The following is a 19,836-nucleotide window of genomic DNA, read 5'->3' as shown; positions in this document are numbered from 1 at the left end:
TAATATTTGCTCATTACATTTTAATTCCTGCAGCAAGTATATGATAGCCCTATATATATGATTTGTGTTCCCCCTTTTTCCTTAAGTAAGCTTTATAAGCATTTGTTTTATATTTCAATGTTTATTTTTTTGCATTTTAATTAATTGCCTATCAATCTTTGGTTCTTAATTAGAATGCTTAGACCATTAACTTTTAATATAATTATTGATACAGTTGAATATAGGTCTCATATTTTATTGCAATTTTCTGTTTGTCCCCTCTAATTTTGGTTGTTCCATTTTACCATTTATCCCTCCTTTTGGATAAGTTGATCCTTACATTTAATGTATCTGTTGACTTTTGTAGCCATATCACTTTGCATAATTTTTGTTACTCTAGAAATTAAAATATACATATTCAAATATTCAGTCTAAGAGTTAATGTTGCACTACTTCAACAAAATGTAGGAAGTCTGCCACCATATGTCTATTTATACCCTCACTAAGCTTGATCTTACAGTTGTTAAATCTATTATATATAACACGTTGAAAGCCCCACAGGAAATGTTAGATTATTTGCTGTCAACTTGTATCCTTATTTTAAAGAAATTAAAACAAAAATATTCTACTATACATAGCTGGATTATTTATTATTTCTGGTCTTTCTTCACTCCTAAAGATCCAAGATTCTCTCTCGTATCATTTTCCTTCAGCCTGAAGAACTATCTTTAACATTTCTTGTAGAGTAAGTTTGCTGGTGGCAAGTGCTCTTATTTTCTCATTCATCTCAAAATCCATTTTTATTTCACCTTCATTCTCCTAATGCACTCAATTACTCCAAATTTTTCTTTCCTCTACAACCTGACTTTATGTTTACTTTTATCATAAAAACATAATTCTAAGATCTCAGGTAGTTACTTTTTGTATTTTGTTCAGAGTTGGTGGTAATCAGCAGAAAAGGCTAAAGAGACTTAAAACAGCCATACAAGATATGTATCTCTATATAAACTTATTTTTGTAAAGAGTGACATGGAAGTGCAGTGATGAAAGTGTAGGTTTCCAATATAGAAAAAAGCAGGCAGGGGCCATTCACAATGAAAATCCACGTGGAGAAAAATGAAACTTGTCACCTTAACCCACAGCATACATAATGAATGCTCTACATGGGTCATTTATTTACATTTAAATACACGTAAATACATTTACATTTAAATATATTTTTAGATATAACATGTTATCTTCATAGAGTATAAAAATATTTTTTTAAATGCAAAAAGTACTAACTATAAATGAGAAAAAACTAATAAATTGACATTATAACTAACAGATGTCTATCAAAAAATAGCAATTAATAAGTGAAAAGGTAATCCCCAGGGTGGGAAAATATATGAAATATAAATATATAACAAATGATTCATTGTCAATATATAAATAAATCTATCATTTATACCACACACACATACATGTATCTGTATATACATAAAGCACTCATATGTAATATATATTACATAATATATGATCTATATATTATCTGTGCATATGTCTATAAACAGATAATATGCAAAACTGTCCTACAAAATGCAGACAACTCAGAAAAATGATGAAAATACTTGAATACTTCAATAAATACTTAATAAATAAATCCTTAAATACTTCATAAAACATAATTTCCAATGAATAATAAGCATTAGAGAATGTATTGAACTTCATTAGTTATTAAGGCAATGCAAACCAAACAACATACACAATATACACACACAGAATGATACCACTTGTCATCCAGAAGAATACTTAACTGTATTAGTTAACTATGGTCATAATAATACTATGTAAGAAATAACCATATAATATCAGCATCATACAACAGTGAGCATTAGTTCAGGTTTCAGGCCAGCTATAGGCCAGCTAGTCTAAGATAGGTTCCATTGAGTAGCTCTGCTCTGCTCCTCATGTCTTTCATCCTTCTCCTAGGATCCACATGATTAACTTGGATATATATTTCTTGTGTGAATTACTGAAGCACAAGAGAGCAACCCAACCAGGCAATTATTTCTCATTACTGTACTCACATTGTAAAACTAATATTTCATTGACCAAAGCAATACATATGGCCAGGACTAGAATCTAATGGCAGGAATTTATGGTCTATTCATTGAAGTGAGGGAAATAATGTATCTTTATTAATCTAATCTACTGCAGTAATAACATCAAGTGATGGTGAGTATATGAATTATCTAGAACTCTCACAATGAAGGTGGAAGTGTAAATTGGTGTATCTACTTTGAATAACTATTTGATACTATCCGAAAAAAAAATGGGATAAGTTATATTTTTGACCCAGTAATTCTACTTAAGTTATATACCAAAAAATGTATTTATGTGTGTATGTATATTTATTTATTTATTTATTTATAAATGTTAATTTTAACTATATGTAATAGCTAAAGTATAATATGTATGTAAAATTCTGCATATTCATATTATGGAATAATGGAATACTATCAAACAATGAGAATAAATGAATGATTGCCTTATTGAACAACACAGATAAATCTTGGAACATTATATTGAACAAAAGAAACAAAATGCTGTTTATGAAATGCTTCTGTTTATATAAAGTTCAAATACAGGTAAGAATAATTCAGGATGTAAGAGGATAGGCTAATGATTACCTTTCAAAGAAAGATTTGACTGAAAGGAGGGGAATGAGAAGCTTCTTAGATACTAGTAAGGTTCTGTTTCTCCATCTAGGTGTTATTTTTTTTTAATGTTTTGCTTTATTTTGTTTGTTTTGTGTGTGTGTGTGTGTGTGTGAAAATTCATGAAACTGATCATTTAATCTTTATTGTTTTCTGTATGAATGTGTACTTCAAGAACCATTAAAATGAAAAAGAAAAGATTGATAAACACAAACTGGGATAAAAGTAAAAATAAAAGGAAGCTTTGGATGGTAATTTGGAGAAGCACAGAAGATAATGCAATGCTATTGGCAAAGTTCCAGTTAAGTTAGATTGTAGACTGATGGGTATTCATTTTACTGTATTTTTTTTCACTATATAAATATATGTATATTGACTATTTGCATACCAACTATTACACAGTAATTAAAAATCATGTGATTGCATAATATAATAAAAAAGAAAAAGAACCTTGTGATTGCACCAAGTAGGTTCTCAAAATAGTTATGAAATAAATAACTAAACAAGATTAATTCGTTTTATATGTTTGTATGATAATAAATCATATTTATTGTATATTTCATTACATTAAAAATAGTAATACACTTAATATTTTACAATGTTTTAATTTGCTTTACATTAAATTGTAAACATCCATTTTTCAGTTTTTTGTTGTTGACACAAAAAGATACAGTCATATGAGTAGGTCATACTTCATTTATTAATCTACTGAAGAGAAAAAGCACAAACCATGATGCAATAAATTTAAACTCTTCTATATGGAAGCCTATATTGTCCCATTGATGTGAATGTGTTTGTGATATTAATTTCTAAGGATGAGAGTGTGGCAAAGAACATATAATGCTTAGCAATTAATAAAACATCCTCCAAAATGATGTAGCAACTCAGTTCACATTCCACCAACAGTAAAAGATAGAGGCTTTCTTTCTCCCTGCCAACAATATAAGACAGACACATATAATTAACACTATTGTTGAAATGAAGAAAAAACTCCGTTTCATATTTTTTGGTAGAATGTGAACATATATTCTGATATAAAGAAATATAGATAAGTGGATAGACAAATAGACATGTACTTTTTAAACTCTATTTTAACTTTATTATAAGTGAAATTAATCATTTGTTTTGTAGTTCATTTTTTTTGCTCTCATTTTATTTGGGGTGTTCCTTTTTACTGATGATTTATTGATGTTCCTTTCATAATAAAAATTGGCATTTTCTCTCTTTTATTCACAGTACTAAATTTTTTAGTTTATCTTCTAGAATTTTCGTGATGATTTTATTTCAGTATAAGGCTCTCTTTTTGGAATATGTGTATTTGTTTCCACAATCTGAATGATTATCTAGTAGTTGCCTTTTTTCTTTAAAATTTTGATTCAGCCCAACTTATTTTTTCAATCCAGCTTCATTTTACTTTTCAAATGGCTAGCCATCTAATACAAGTACTGAATAAGACATTAATATAATCTCCACTAATTTAAAAGATGTATTAATACTTTAAATGTATATACTTTATATCCCAAAATCTTCATTTTAAGATAGTTTTAAATATATCATGATTATGCAATTCTTCTTTGTGCTTAGAAAAAATACAGCCATTTCACGTAAAAAAAATTGAACTTATCGTGAAAAGTATATAGTTGTACATCATCATATTCAATACATACTTCCATTTCCCCACCCTTTATTCTCCTGTATTTTGAAAGCCTTCACTTGAAAGTTTGGTGACAATATACAAACATCTAACGTTGAAAAGGAAATGATAGGCTCATAATGAATTTTGTAGGTGCTCAGGAAACATTTTTTTCAGCCTCATTGTTAGGTTTACTTTTTTTTATTTGTAATATACCTACGGAGGAAATAAAGCCTCATCAGTAACATAGATATAGAATCTCTATTCTTACATATGCTTTTTCATCTGATACTGAAAAGCAGTCTTGAATTCATTTCAGAAATGTTTACAGCAAATCTAACTGACAATACATATTCACCAATGTAGAAATCACCTTGAAATCTTGTGTTCTTGCTATGTAAAAAATATTATTTTCTTCCTTTCGTGATAGTCAGTTTAGAAGAAGCTATATAATAGGAAACAGGGAAAGTAATGAAGATTATATAGTTTGTATCAGTAAATGGGTTGAAAATGTTTTTGATTGAAACTTTCTTTATAAATACTATTTGGGATTTCAATAAGGGCATATTGCAAATGTCACTCAGTACACTCAGCAAATGTTACCTTCTATCACTGAACACAACTCAGGCTCCAATGTGATTTGAGTAAAAAGGAATCATGAGGGAATAGCTCGTCAGTGACACTTTAGCTTTTCAGTCTTGATTGATTTCGATACTGAAATTGAGAACAATATTGCTGCATTTGTAAACAAAGTTTACTTCTAGTTTTATGTAGCTATTAAGGGTTTTCCTTTAACATTCAGGAAATTATTGCTTCTTCCACTGAAGTCCGTATTTCATTTTTATACCATAATAGATTTTAAAACTGAATAAGCAGCTCCGATATCCTAACTGTTCCTATGGGCATTAGTTGTATTTCCATGAAATCAACTTCTTCAAGAATCCTTTAGTAGGAAGTCCCTCTCCTTTTCCAAATCCATGTACTCTTAATACAACTGGTGACTGCCCCCATCATCAAAGATATGGATATAGGAAAATCTGGGAAAGCTTTCTTTTGCATTTGCTCTTTCACCCCATTACTGACTCTTAATAATAAAGGCTCATATCTAAAACAAACTGTACAATAACAGAGTTTTCCAATGACAAATTATATAAAAATATGTTGATTCAGTGATGAAACAAATCAAGTTATTCAAAGCCCTATTCTCTATAACCACTATAAAACCAGATAAATGTCCACAGATTATTCTTATGTGTGATTCTTTTCATTCACATCTGTTATCAAAATATTTAATTAGAGCAAATAAATTGTGATTATTTTCAAATTACACTAATAAATAACTCAGGACTTTTGGATTACTCTAGTTTCTAGTAAAGATTCAATAACCTAGGCCATTCTTAGGCAATCATTAAAATCAGCATCCTGATATTCATATATTGCAAGTGGTTGGGTAGTGGCCAAGGGATGCCACTCAAGAAACAAAATCAGAGAGCTTCATAATCTTATCACAGAAAAATCTCTGAGCCTCCTATTCATATAATCAACCACCTTCATCCTACTTTTAATTATTACTGGCTGCTAGTTAAGGGTTGCTTTTAGCTCCTAAAGGCTGCTATGTAGTACTCACACATGGCCTTCCATTTTTAAAGTCAGTTAAGATGTACAGAACCTTTTTTTTTTTTTTTTGCATATTTCTGGCTTCCCATTCTGCTACTAGCTAGAGAAATACCTCTGCTTTTAATAGGTTAATGTAAATAAATTAAACCCACCTAGATGATTTCCTCTGAGTAACTCAATGTTGACTGGTTAGCAACCTTAACTATATCTGCAAAACCCATTTTGATATGAACACAGCATAAATATGGGCAAGAGGGTCTCCATATTTATCATCATTGGTATTAAGGAGGAACATCTTGGGTGATGATTTTAGAATTAGCCCACCACAGATATTGATCCCCCATCTCCTACGGGCATAAAGAGGCGATGCTCTAATTCTACTGTCAGGAAAATGTCAATGAATCTAAACAGAGAGCTGGTCTTCAATCTCTGCCCAGCAGAAATGGATGGTGTTATTATTCACCTGCCAGGGTACTTTCGTGGATGTCTAGCAAGGGAGCTGAACTGCCAACTACACTTAGTAAGGTAGTAAAGAGGTGGGCTAGTCAGCACTTCATGTACCCTGCCCTGGTACCAGCAGGACCTGGTGAGGAGCTGAGTCCCAACTCCCATCCAGCAGCAACAGGATAAAATGAGACTGTGTGAGGGAAGGCTACTCAGCACTCTGGTCTCTACCTACACTGGATCTCTGATAAATCAACATGGCCCATTGTGATAGTCCCTAAATGTTGAATAGATCATTTGGGATTTCTAGAGCTGACACTTTATCTTGTCTGTTTGTTTGTTTGCTTGTTTGTTTATTTGTAAGTGATTCTTTCCTTATCTTGTAAAAATTGTGTAAGGAGTAACTACAAATGTCTAATGAAATTTTAAAAGTCTGCACATAGTTTTTAATAGCATGCTACAGCAAATAAAACAGAAAGGACAAATATTGACATTGTAAATACCTGTGGATTCTACTACCAAAAAAAGATTTAAGTCACAAATCTTTAGTCTCAGGAAACAAATAAAATGACATTTACAGATATGTTCAGTAACTTGATAATCAGTCTTAAAATATCTCATTAGTAAACTCAGTTGGTCACCCCTCAGCTTAAAATAATGTCTTAAAAAATAAAATTGTGGGGGATCCCTGGGTGGCTTGGCAGTTTAGTGCTTGTCTTTGGCCCAGGGTGTAATCCTGGAGTCCTGGGATCGAGTCCCATGTCGGGCTCCCTGCATGGAACCTGCTTCTGCCTCTGCCTGTGTCTCTGCCTCTCTCTCTCTCTCTCTCTCTGTGTCTCTCATGAATAAATAAATTCTTTAAAAAATAAATAAAATAAAATTGTCTTTAATAAAATCTTTAACATTTTGTATTTTATGCCAAGAAATGAAGAAATCTAGAGTAACTGGCAGATTTTTTTCTAAGTTAATAATTTGAGTAGGATCCCTGGGTGGCGCAGCGGTTTAGCGCCTGCCCTTTGGCCCAGGGCGTGATCCTGGAGACCCAGGATCAAATCCCACATCGGGCTCCCGGTGCATGGAGCCTGCTTCTCCCTCTGCCTGTGTCTCTGCCTCTCTCTCTCTCTCTGTGTGACTATCATAAGTAAATAAAAAAATTAAAAAAAATAATTTGAGTAAACCACACCAATATGATACGAATAGAAGTAAATATATTCAGGAATGTTAAAATCCTTTGAGAGATTTGAATATCCACCACCACCCTCTACCACCAACATAAATCAATGAAAAGAAAAGTTAAAGATTTCATGATGCATTCTGTTATCTATATATGATGGCTGCATTTTCAGTTTATTTACTGGGTGAACATAGCAGTGTCCTCAAATTTTATTAATGAGGAGAAAACTACAGCCTAGAAAAGATCAATGCTTCAATATCAGTTGACCTGAAACAAAAACAGGGGTACAGTATAATAGCATGAATATTTCTTTATTTTACTACGAACTAAATTATTCAGTTAGACACAGTTAAAAATAGAAGCTAGCCATAAGTTACTGTAGTGAAGAAGAATATACTTTTTTTCCCCCACTTTCTGATCAAATTATGTATATGGAATAATAACTTTCTAATTTTAATCCTATAAGAATAATGTACTTAGATTTAGAGGATATTTCAGCATTAGTCTTTTCATATTTATGTAAGGGTCAGAATGCCTAATAACCCATAAATATAATATTAAACTAGATTGTTTTTTTTACATGTTGTAGTTTATTGATACTGTATTATGACATCTAACACTTTCAAGATTATAGGCTGTAAATCAGTCCCAGATTAACCAAATTAAATCTTCTTATAGATTACTGAGTATGTAAATTCAGCTATCATCTGAACGAATGGTCTAGAAAGGCACAGATAGAAAACACCTGAGAGAGAAGGCTGTAAGGACAAAGCATGTAAAAAAATCATATAAGCTGTCAGCATCTAGAAAAATTGTTCACTGTTTTTGACAAGCAGGTCAATGGTGAATACTCACCTTTTGCCTTTTGGACTTAAAAATATATATAGTCAGCAAGTTGGCAGTTCTTAGTCACTATGTAATTCAATGAGGAACCAGGAGAAATACAGTTTCTTGTCTTTTACATTGTGCTTTACAATTTCAGAATATCTCGAAACACTTGAGCTTGACCTTCATATTCTCATTGTTACAGGACCAAAAAAAAAAAAAAAAAAGTGAAATAAACAAAACCAAGCTTTCGTTGCCTCTTAAAATAACAATTTCATAGTGATTTAGCAGAGAAAAAATACTCTCAGAAATTAAATTTATTTTATTCAAATATAGCTCCATTTTTCTCCACATAAAAATGCCTACTTCTTTGTAACTTATTGGAGATATTACCCAAATGTTTAACATAGTAAGCAGAAAAGCCCCTCATATTGCCAGCTGCAGTAATAAAAACAAGCTAGAAAGTCAATACTCTGACTTTGTTAAAATCTCTATATGTATTTATTTCCAAAATAATAACCGCAGAGGACAGGAGGGGTAAACTGAGAGGAAATCATCTCTAGATGTGCTGTATAATATGGTAGCAATGAGCTATTGAGCAATTGTCATATTATTAGTCCAAAATGAGTTATGCTTAAATGGAAATACATAGTAGATTTTGAAGACTTGGTTTGGAAAAGAGAGTATAAATTTCATTAATAATGTTATAGTAATTAAATGTTGAAGTTATATTTTGAACATATTGAATTAAATATTTTATTAAAATTCATTTCACTTTATATCAGGTAACTACAAAATTTAAAACTGCATATGTGGCTTTTGTTTCTGGCTCATGTTATATTTCTGTTGGACCATGCTGCTCTATAGAAAACTCATAGTTCTTCTAATTACAAGTTTCTTTAACAGGTTTACTCTAACACCATCTTCCCAATCACCATAATCCTAGGAAAAAAATATGGAGGCAGAATGTAATGTTTCTTTATTGCATTTTTGCTCTCTTACTTTTTTTTTAATTTTACCTGTTTATTTATCTGTTTCCCATTGTGAACTCCCAAGGGTGGAACACTTCTCTTTGCATTTCTTTTCTTTTTTTAAGAATTTATTTATTTATTTGAGAGCAAGAGAGAGAGAGAGAGAACAAGCAGGGGGAATGGCAGACAGAAGGAGAGGAGAAGCAGACTCCCCACTGAGCAAGGGAGCCGGATGCTGGGATACAGTGCCCTATCCCGGGACTCCTAGATCACTACCTGAGCCTAAGGCAGATGCTCAACCAACTGAGCCACCCAGGTGCCCTCTCTTTGCATTTCTAAGAAGTAAGATTACATTTGCACACAAAAGTTACAAATAAATACATGTTGAATCAATGTCTCCAACTCCCAATTTCTATTTTATTTTATTTGGAATGTTACGTATTTATTTATTTCCTTATTTGTGTATGTCTTTCTCTCCTCACTAGAAAGTAAGCTCCTGGGCAACCCGGGTGGCTCAGCGGTTAAGCATCTGGCTTCGGCCCAGGGCGTGATCCTGAAGTCCTGGGATCGAGTCCCACATTGGGCTCCCTGCATGGAGCCTGCTTCTCCCTCTGCCTGTGTCTCTGCCTCTCTCTCCCTCTCTCTTTTTCTGTGTCTCATGAATAAATAAATAAAATCTTAAAAAAAAAAAAGAAAAGAAAGTAAGCTCCCTAAAGTCAAGGACTTGGTTTGCTCTAATTAATTGCTATTATATGACTCTAGAGTCTAGAATACTGCCTGACACAAAGGATGCTCAAAAGTGTCTGTTGAAGAAGTGAAAGTAAATGGTTTGAAAAGAGCTAGACAGAGTGAAGAGTCAGTTCCAGCTGGGAAGGCAAATATCTTCCTTTTCCTTTCTATATACATAATGAGATTTTATTTTCCAAATCATCCTAGTTAAGAAGATAGCCCACTAGCTTTTCTTTCTTGATGGCAGAAATCTTTTTTTTTTTTTTTTTTCTGTTCCAGTCATCTGCTCTTATATGGAACATTATCTCATACTTGTCTGTTTTCAGGGTCAGGTTATAAATGCCAATTAAGGCAAAGCACTTTTACAGGAAATTGCCACACTGTTGTTTTCATGTGAATAAAGTTGTCCCAACTATGCCCTACTTCTGTTTTGTGTAAGGCCAGCCTTCAGTCCCTCGAACAAGGAGAATGTCTTTTAATGAATATCTGTAATTATCAAACAATATATTCTTGAATGAATTCTTGAAGTTTTTCACAAAATATCAATGGTATACTTAGGGTGATTGGGAGAAAGGGAAAGGGTGTTAGCATAGTAGTCATCAATAAATACAAGTGGGCTAAAATAAATAACATGTATTAATTTTCTAAATATAAGCTAATATACATTCTTATGCGTGTTTGATATTGAGTCTCACATCTATAGATAAAGAGAATATTGATTTTCATTACATCATAGACTTCTTGAAAAAAAGATAAAAATTAGTTTTTTAGAAAAACAGCCAGGGTAAATAAAAAAGGCAAAGCAAAAAACTATGGACTATGACAATTTCTTTATTTTAGAAAATAAAACTTCTTTGAAGTCCTAAAACCTTCATGTTACCTATCAAAGAAAGACAGATATGTTCACCAATCACTTTTAAAAAATGACAATCTCAGGCAGAAGAATCAACCTTAACATATAAGACCATGAATATTTCTAGGAAGAGTGTCAGATGCTAAGGATCAACTCTTTATTCAATTCTGAATTGTCACTGTGACAACTAATGTGACTTATTCAAAATGCAATGCTTTACAATTCAATAGTGATATTACTAAAATATATTACAAAAAATGAAAATAATCCTATGATGCATGTAGCTATTTAATGTATATATACATTATCCATATAGAGAGAGCTCAACCCTCTGCAGTAAAATTGACTTCTCATCTTTCCTGATTTCCCAAAGATTATTCCCTACAATTCAAATACTATAGAATTTTCAAGGCCCTAAATTAGATAAGCTCCCACATTCTAGTCCATACCAAGGAAGTTTAAGAATTATTAGATGGCGGGATCCCTGGGTGGCGCAGCAGTTTGGCGCCTGCCTTTGGCCCAGGGCGCGATCCTGGAGACCCGGGATCGAATCCCACGTCGGGCTCCCGGTGCCTGGAGCCTGCTTCTCCCTCTGCCTATGTCTCTGCCTCTCTCTCTCTCTCTGTGACTATCATAAATAAATAAAAATTTAAAAAAAAGAAAGAATTATTAGATGGCAAAAGCTATAGGTAAAATTTTCCTACTAAAATCATAATAAGAGCGAGTTTTCCAATGGCAGTTGAAATGATTTCACCAATAATTATACTGTCCAGATGAATGGCACACAGATAGTAAACTCATGGAAGAAAATGATTGATTATTCAAGGGAAGGAATTTCTGTCCAGCAAGTTCTTATAACTAGAGCCAATATGGCATGCACCTTCCTGCATAGATCTTTCCTAACTGCTGCCACTTAGCTGATAAGAGTGCACTGTGGTAAAAAGAGCTCCATATTTCTCTTCTACTCCTAACTCTGGCACTAATTAGTTTGTGAACATGAGCAAGTTACCTTACCAATATGCATTTCTCATCTCTTATCTGAAAAATTATTGGGACAGAATAAAAACTCACTAATGTTAATTTTTAGATGTAAGAATCTATGGCAAACAAACAAAAATAAATAAAACAAAAGGAAAGAAAACAGAACAAAAAATGGAAAACCCCTTTTTTTACCACAGATATTTACAAAGTTAATTTAAGAGCTTTCATGAGTATTTTACAGGATATATACTCAACAATAAGTTAGAGAATGTCATTTGTTTATTTGATTGGTTATTTTCTGGCATGAGTCTTTAATCTTGCTTATTATAGAAATGATCATACTCATTTAATAATGTTAGTAGTTTTTATCTGATTAAAAATTAAAATAAAATTGTAGATTAAAAATGTAGCAGTTATATGAGCAGCTCTACACAACAAATTTGGTAACCTAGATGAAATAGACCAATCCCTTGAACTACACAAGCTGCCAAAATTCACAGAATAGGTCATCTGAACAGGCCTATGTCTATTGAAGAAATTGAGTCAATAATTAATAACTTCCCAAAACAAATAGCATCAGGCCCACATAGGGTCACTGGTGAATTCTACTAAACATTTAAGAAAGAAATTATACCAATTCTCTATAATGTCTTTCAGAGAATAGAAGCAGGGGAACAATTCCTAACTCATTTTGTGAGACAAGAATCACACTATTAAAAACTCCTAAAATATGACAAAAAAACCTAGATAAGTTTGTGTATAGTGATGATTTTTTAGATGCAACAAAAAAAGGCACAACCCATGAAAGAAACAATTGAAAAGCTGAACTTCATTAAAATTAAAAACTTCTGCTCTGTGAAAGACAGTGTCAAGACAATGAGAATATGAGCCTCAGCCTCAGTCAAAAGACACACCAGATAAAGGACTGTTACCCAAAATATACAAAGAACTATTAAAATTCAACAATAAGAAACAAAAAATCCAATTAGAAAATGAGCCAAAGACCTTAACAAATGATTCACCAAATATGTACAGATGGCAAATAAGTATATGAAAAGATACATAGAATAATTTCTCATCAAGACAATGAAAACTAAAACAACAACAAAATGCCACTACACATCTATTCTAATAGCCAAAATCTGAAACTGACAACACTAAATGCTGGTGAGGACGTGGAGCAACTGTAACTCATTCACTTTTAACAGGCATACAAAATGATACCACCAGTTGGGAAGACAATTTAATGTGTTTTTTTTTTTTTTTTTTTTTTTTTTTTTTTTTTTTAATGAAGTTAAACACACTCTAACCATATGATCCAGCAATTGAGCTCTGTGGTATTGACCCAAAGGAACTGATAATTTAGGTCTACACAAAAGTTTGCACATGAATGTTTACAGCAGCTTTATTTGTCATTGCTAAAACGTAGGAACAACTAAGATGTCCTTTAGCAGGTGAATGGATAAATTGTGGTACATCCAGACCACAGAATAGTATTCATTGCTAAAGAGAAATGGGTTATCGGCCATGAAAAGTCATGGAGAAACTTTGCATGCATGTTACTAATCAAAAGAAACCAATCTGAAAAAGCTGCATACTTTGTAATTCCAACTATATGACATTATATAAAAAGTAAAACTAGAATGACAGTGTTTTCATTGTCAGTGATCCGTGGTTCCCAGGAATTGGGAGTAGTAATAGGGGTGAATAGTCAAAACACAGGGGTATTTAGAGCAGTTAAAATATTCTGTATAATACTATAATGGTAGATACATATTATTACACGTTTGTCCAAACACATACAATGTACAACACCAAGAGCGAAATTTCATGGAAACTATAGACTTGAAATGATTATGATGTGTCAGTGTAGATAGACCAATTGTAACAACTGACACTCTAATTGGGAGATGTTGATATTGAGGGGGGCTGTGCATGTGTGGGCAGAAAGTAGATGGGGAATCTCTACATCTTCCCTCAATTTTTCTGTGAAATGGAAACTTCACTAAAAATCCCTTTAAAAGAGGAGTGTAGTTATTTATTTTGCATATATAAAGATATATTTTATTAATTAACTTCAAAGTCAAGGTGGTAAGAAATCTTGATTAAAACACTCAGCTGTGAGAAACAGTACTGTTAAAAATTGAATCAGCAACAATGGAACATTTGCCTTTGCTCAAAGGATCTGAACAATTGGGGTCACTTTGACCTACTGAAGTAGCCTCAATTTCCAACCTCAGTTTTTCAGATAAAAGTAATTTTGGAGGTTCACTTTCTTGATTTTTTTTAAATTATTATTTTCACAGCATTCCTCACTTATCTTAACTTTGTAGTTGCTGAAGAAACAGAACCCAAAGTCTTACTATTAGTGCTGCTGGTAATCAGACTATACAGAATTTTAATATTCTAAAAGAATATTTCCAAGTAGATGTGGGCAAGGCCACATAATTTGAGCAATTATTTCCTTACCAGTGACTTCCTTAGCTCTGCTTTGTTTCTCCTGCCTCCTGGATAAGACTACAGTGATAAACAATTCAGAGCTGTTTCATGTTTCTCTAATTGCTCCTTAGAAACAGCTGTTAGGAGCAGCCCAGGTGGCTCAGCGGTTTAGTGCCGCCTTCAGCCCAGGGCATGATCCTGGAGTCCTGGGATCGAGTCCCATGTTGGGCTTCCTGCATGGAGCCTGCTTCTCCCTCTGCCCATGTACTTGCCTCTCTCTCTCTCTGTGTCTCTCATGAATAAATAAATAATAAATAATCTTTAAAAAAGGAAACAGTTATTAGGTACAAACAAGCCCTATTAAAAGCCCATCCTTTTTATTTATCTGGCCATTGTTCCCCATTGAAAGTGCTTTTCCTTGCTGCAGAAATTTAATAATTTAATAATCCTAACTTTGACTGCAGGTGCATTCTTGGTGGTATTTACCAGATAGGCTTTCTGTCTATCTTAAGAGGGTGGTAGACATTTGTTGATTGCCTCTTAAGTTCCAATTCTCTTTCCTCCATCAACATTTTTTTATCTTCCCTTTCTTGGCTACAGGGCTTGAGTGGGGTTGATTGCCTGAAACAAACGTCCCTAGCCAATAAAAATTGATTCAACTCAATGGAAATAAGTAATCTCCAAGATCTGAAGAGATAGCAAGAGATACGTTCTATTTTATCCTGGATTGGGAAATGTAAAAATGTATGGTCTGAACATGCTTTAGTGATGTTTCTATCCTAATAGGAGAATCTAGAATTCTAGTGTAAAAATTGACACCATTATAAGCTCAGTGAAGCTACAGACATGAAGTCCTAGAGGGTCTAATATTGTTTACTTCTGAACTTTTTAAGGTAAGTAAGCCAATAAAATCCTTTTTTAAACTAGTTGAGGTATATTTTTTTTTCTTTAAATGTACTTGAAAACCTCCAAACTCATATAATTATAAATGTAATCTGACCTCGGCCAGAGAATATGATGAAAATTCAAAAGAGATGTCAAGGGGCAGCCCAGGTGGCTCAGCTGTTTAGTGCCGCCTTCAGCCCAGTGCGTGATCCTGGAGACCCAGGATCGAGTCCCACGTCAGACTCCCTGCATGGAGCCTGCTTCTTTTTCTGCTTGTGTCTCTGCCTCTCTCTCTCTCTCTGTGTCTCTCTCTGTCTCTGTGTGTGTGTGTGTCTAATGAATAAATAAAATCTTAAAAAAAGAGAGATGTCAATTTTGATGACTCCATGAACCATGGTTAAATAAAACAAATTAAAGACTAGTCTGCCCGTATTTACCTTAGCCCATCCACAAGGCAAAGAAGACATAGTAATTTGGGAATTGTGTGTTTGATTGTATTCATCAATAACAGCAGAACCAGCTCTTGTCCTCTTCATGAGGCCAGGGTCTGACTCAGAATAAAATGAAAAATGTTAGCCCTGAGGGTTAAAGACTTGAGATTGTTTGCTTACTTTGGAAAAGAGAACTCTTAATAATTGTTTTTCAGTGTTGGGAGACTCTAAATGGTGAGAGCAACTACTAACTATGCTCTACCACCAAAGAAGAAAATATTTGAAAATTTTGTTAATGCTCTACTTTGAAGATGAGAAAGTGAGCTTCTGAGACTTACGTGGTCACTCATAGACTATATCTCATGAAACAAAACTGATAGTAAAAATAATAAGTACATTTTATGGTTTAGCCATTCTGTTTCAGGCCACATACACAGTTTATCTAATTTAATGAAGTATAACTATCATAATTTTGATTATACAGATGAGAAACTGAGGTACTGAGAGCAATTTACCCAATAGCACTGAAGTCATAAAAGTCAAACCTGGGAATTGAACCCATATCTCTCACCCTCCAGGGAACATATACCTACCTATAAACTATAGTACATAACTAGGATCCAAATGCTATGATTCCCCATCCAGAGATTATAAACATCTCTAAAGATGGGATCAAAGTATCAGCTTGTTTCTCAAATAAGTTATGGACACACAACCAATAGAAACATGAAATCTTTCTTAGATGATTAATTCTATAAATAATATTGTTTTACTAGTTATGTCTTGTCTTTTTCTACTTATATGTGTGAATGAGGGAGCTGGGAGTCCTTTAGTCAATAATGAATATCCACTACTTATTCTTCTTTTAGGCACTAATATTTATAATACAATTTTTTTTATGAAACCTATACTTTAGTGGGTGAAACAAACACTGTCAAGTAAAACAACAAATATATAATATTCAAAGTTATTCAAAGAAAGTAATCTGGGAATGGGGATAAAAAATGACGAGGCAGAGATGGCAATGCTATTTTGTTAGGATGACAAAGGAAGGCAAATGAAAATATAAAAACTGAGGAAAACCTTAAGTGAAACAAAGGAAAAAGTCATATAAAAATCTAAAATGTAAGAAGAGTACTTCAATTTAAGAGAATAAGGACAAAGTCCTTCAGGCGAGTATCAGTTGACAATTTGAAGGGACAGTATTGGTCCAGTGGTTAAGTAAAGGTAAGCGATATGGAGAGGTAGAAGATGAGGTGGAAAAAGTTGATAATTCATAATGTTGCATAATGGCAATTCAGGTCATATGGCTTTGTAGGACATGTTAAAATATTTAGATTTTTTTGGAGTTTTGTGGAAAGAGACTAGAGTTTCAGTTAAGTGTGATAATAAATTTTAAATCTAATCATTAATCTTAAAAAGATGAGTTGGCATTATAATTATTGCAATAGAAAATGGGATCTGCAGTGTAAAAAATTTAAATATTGTAATATTTTCTTAAAGGACAGCTGCCATTTTCTGACACATTCTACCCTTATTCTTTAAGCACTATTATATTATCACATTAGTTTTTGGTTATATAAGAAATATAAAATGGTATAAACTTTTCTACTGAAAAAAGTCGAACCCGAAAATAAGATTATTTTTAGGAAATCACAGAAAGTTTCACTGCCAAAGAGACGTTTGAGAAAGTTATATGCAGTTCAAAGCAAGAATCTATAAATATAAAGACAGCCTCTCTTGGCTGGAGTGTTCACAACAGTAGATATAATGTAGTTTTAACTTTTTGCATTCAATAGACATAATCCATTAATCCCAATGAAATATAATTTTTTCCTCTGGGTTTTGGTAGTTCTAAGCAAAATCTTCTTTAAGGTAACAGAATTTAATCTGCTATTTTGTGGCCTTATTATACTGCTTCAGGAGCTTGGACTTGAAGTCAACTGATATGGCAAGTATCAAAAGAACTCATTTCTAACACCAGAAAAAAATTTCTTCTATCCTTATCCAGACTGTATCATGATGCTGTCTCCAATTAATATATGTATCATCTAGCTCCCAGTATATTTTAGAGAACCATAGCCATACCCAGCCTTCTACACTCATAACATTTTTAAGAATTGATTATAGGTTAGGGAAAAAACTAAAACCATATATCTGTGTATTAAATATGCATATTTGTTGTACAAACTTGAAATGACTTCTGTTCTGGAAAAGATGAAATAACTTGAGAGTAAATCTCCAGCTAACTTAACTATAAAATATGGTTAAAATATAAAAACAGTGTTTGAAGGCATCGTATTTTAAACACAGTAAGCAGTATTTGGGAAATAAAGATTCTGAAGGAAAAGAAATATATTGATGTGGATGCTAACTTTCCTCTCATTCCCAGGCTTGACATTTGATTATTTACTGAATGTTCAGAGGCAAAGAGCAAAAACATACAGCAGTGGTCTAGAGTTTGTAGCAATCTCTTTGGGCTGAAGAGACAAAAATTGACACCAAGGTTTAACAACAACAACACAAAGTTTTAACTCTATGGGTCAAGGTGCAGAGAAAGAGAAACCAAAGATTTTAGCAACTTTATCATACTGGGTTGATGAAAATTGGAGTTTAGAAGCTTTCAAGTAGGAGGGGGCTGAGTAAATATGCCAAACTTTCACTTCAGCCTTAGAAGTGATATCTGCTAGGAAAAAGGCAAATTGGAAAATTACCAGCATTACCTGGGCAGGTGATATGCCCATGCTTTATTTACTAGAAGAAAAATAAATTCCTTCTGGGGGAAGATACCCTCATGCAGACTTTTTTATTTTTCATATACAATGTTCAGCATATAAAGTAAAACTTATACATCATATAAGGAAACAAAATTAAAATGTCAAAAATTTTAAAAATGGACAAGTAGAAAAAAACAGATATTTAATTTTTTAAATCCCAAGGATTAGCATGTTTATTAAAAGAAAATTTAAAAATTAAGAATTTCACAAAACCCAGGAATAAATAAAAATAGCAAAAGGTTAATCCTCAAACTAAAAAATGCAATAGTTCACACTAATGTTACAACAGGTAGGTTTAACACGGCAGAAGGAAAACAAATTGAAATTAGAATACACATCAGTAACATTAATAGAGATTGAAGCAAAGCAAGAGAAGAAGATGAAAAAAGAGAAAAGGGAAAGGATGGAAAGATATGTGTATTTGAATTTGCATGAAAAGATAAAGGTAATAATGAGCAAAAGTAAAACTTGAGATGGTACTGCCCAAGAATTACCCAAAACTGATGAAATGTATTGTGATAATCCACCTTCAAGATGACTCCTGATATCCATGCCCTTGTGTTGAGTGTTGGCTGGATTTAGAGACTCCCTTCTAACTAATAAAATGAAACAGAATTAATGGTTGCTGACTCTAAGACTAGACCATAAGAGGATGTGTGGGATCTTATTTTCTCTCTCTCTCTCTCTCTCTCTGTGTCATTCATTTTGGGAGGAGGAGTCCGCTGCATGAAGAGGCCTACAAAAAAAGCAGGAAATTAAAGCCTCTGCCTCCTTCCATGGTCGTGAGCCTGGATGTGGATCCTTCAACTCTTAGACAGCTGCTACCCAATTGACAGTTTAACTGTAATCTCATAAGACAATCTGAACAGATCCACCCATCAAAGCAACCCCTAGGATTCTGATTTTCTGAAACTTCATGAGAAGATAAATGCTTGTTTTAAGTAACTGAATTTTTGGGTGATTTGTTATTAAGCAATGTATAATTAATACAATAGTATGGTCTAAAAAATGAAGCTGGTAGTATGACTACAAAATCCTTTGTTAAGACCTTAGAAAGAGCAAAAGTGGTACCTGCAAGTATTGTTCAGTCAGACAAAAGACTCTTAAAAGATTTTAGAGAGTACAGTTCACAGATTCTCTCAATTTAAAAAAAAATGGGCTTCTAAGAATTATAAGGACATTATTCCTTAAGAGAAATATAAGTTAGAAAAGGGCTTAGTCAAAAAAAAAAAATCTACTGGCACTTTTTTGTCAAACGGTGTGGACACAAATAAGATTCATGGGAGATCTACAAAGTCTGAAGATTTCCATATTCAGCAAGGTGCCAGCTTGAACTGAAAGAAACAGAAGCAGTACAAAATGAAATAGTCCTTTAGTCATCCAAAATTCTACTTGCAGG

At 33.0% G+C, this 19,836-nt stretch overlaps 1 long non-coding RNA gene across 5 annotated transcripts; it reads right to left on the bottom strand.

Moving 5' to 3' along the window:
• Positions 1-3,295: 3,295 nt before the first annotated feature.
• Positions 3,296-19,273, bottom strand: LOC144283700 (uncharacterized). 5 transcript variants are annotated; one of them, XR_013352251.1, is made up of 5 exons: positions 18,932-19,273; positions 15,667-15,776; positions 8,402-8,563; positions 4,915-5,025; positions 4,534-4,756 (listed from the first exon to the last, which is right to left on the bottom strand). It is a non-coding gene; the product is annotated as an uncharacterized LOC144283700 (long non-coding RNA). The 5 variants fall into 5 exon arrangements; XR_013352252.1 differs by having other exon boundaries at positions 18,965-19,273; XR_013352254.1 differs by lacking the exons at positions 4,534-4,756; positions 4,915-5,025 and adding an exon at positions 3,296-4,527.
• Positions 19,274-19,836: the final 563 nt, after the last annotated feature.

Source organism: Canis aureus, chromosome 14, assembly GCF_053574225.1.
Source record: "Canis aureus isolate CA01 chromosome 14, VMU_Caureus_v.1.0, whole genome shotgun sequence".
NCBI classification, from domain to species: Eukaryota; Metazoa; Chordata; class Mammalia; order Carnivora; family Canidae; genus Canis; species Canis aureus.
This window is presented reverse-complemented; position numbering and strand designations above follow the sequence as displayed.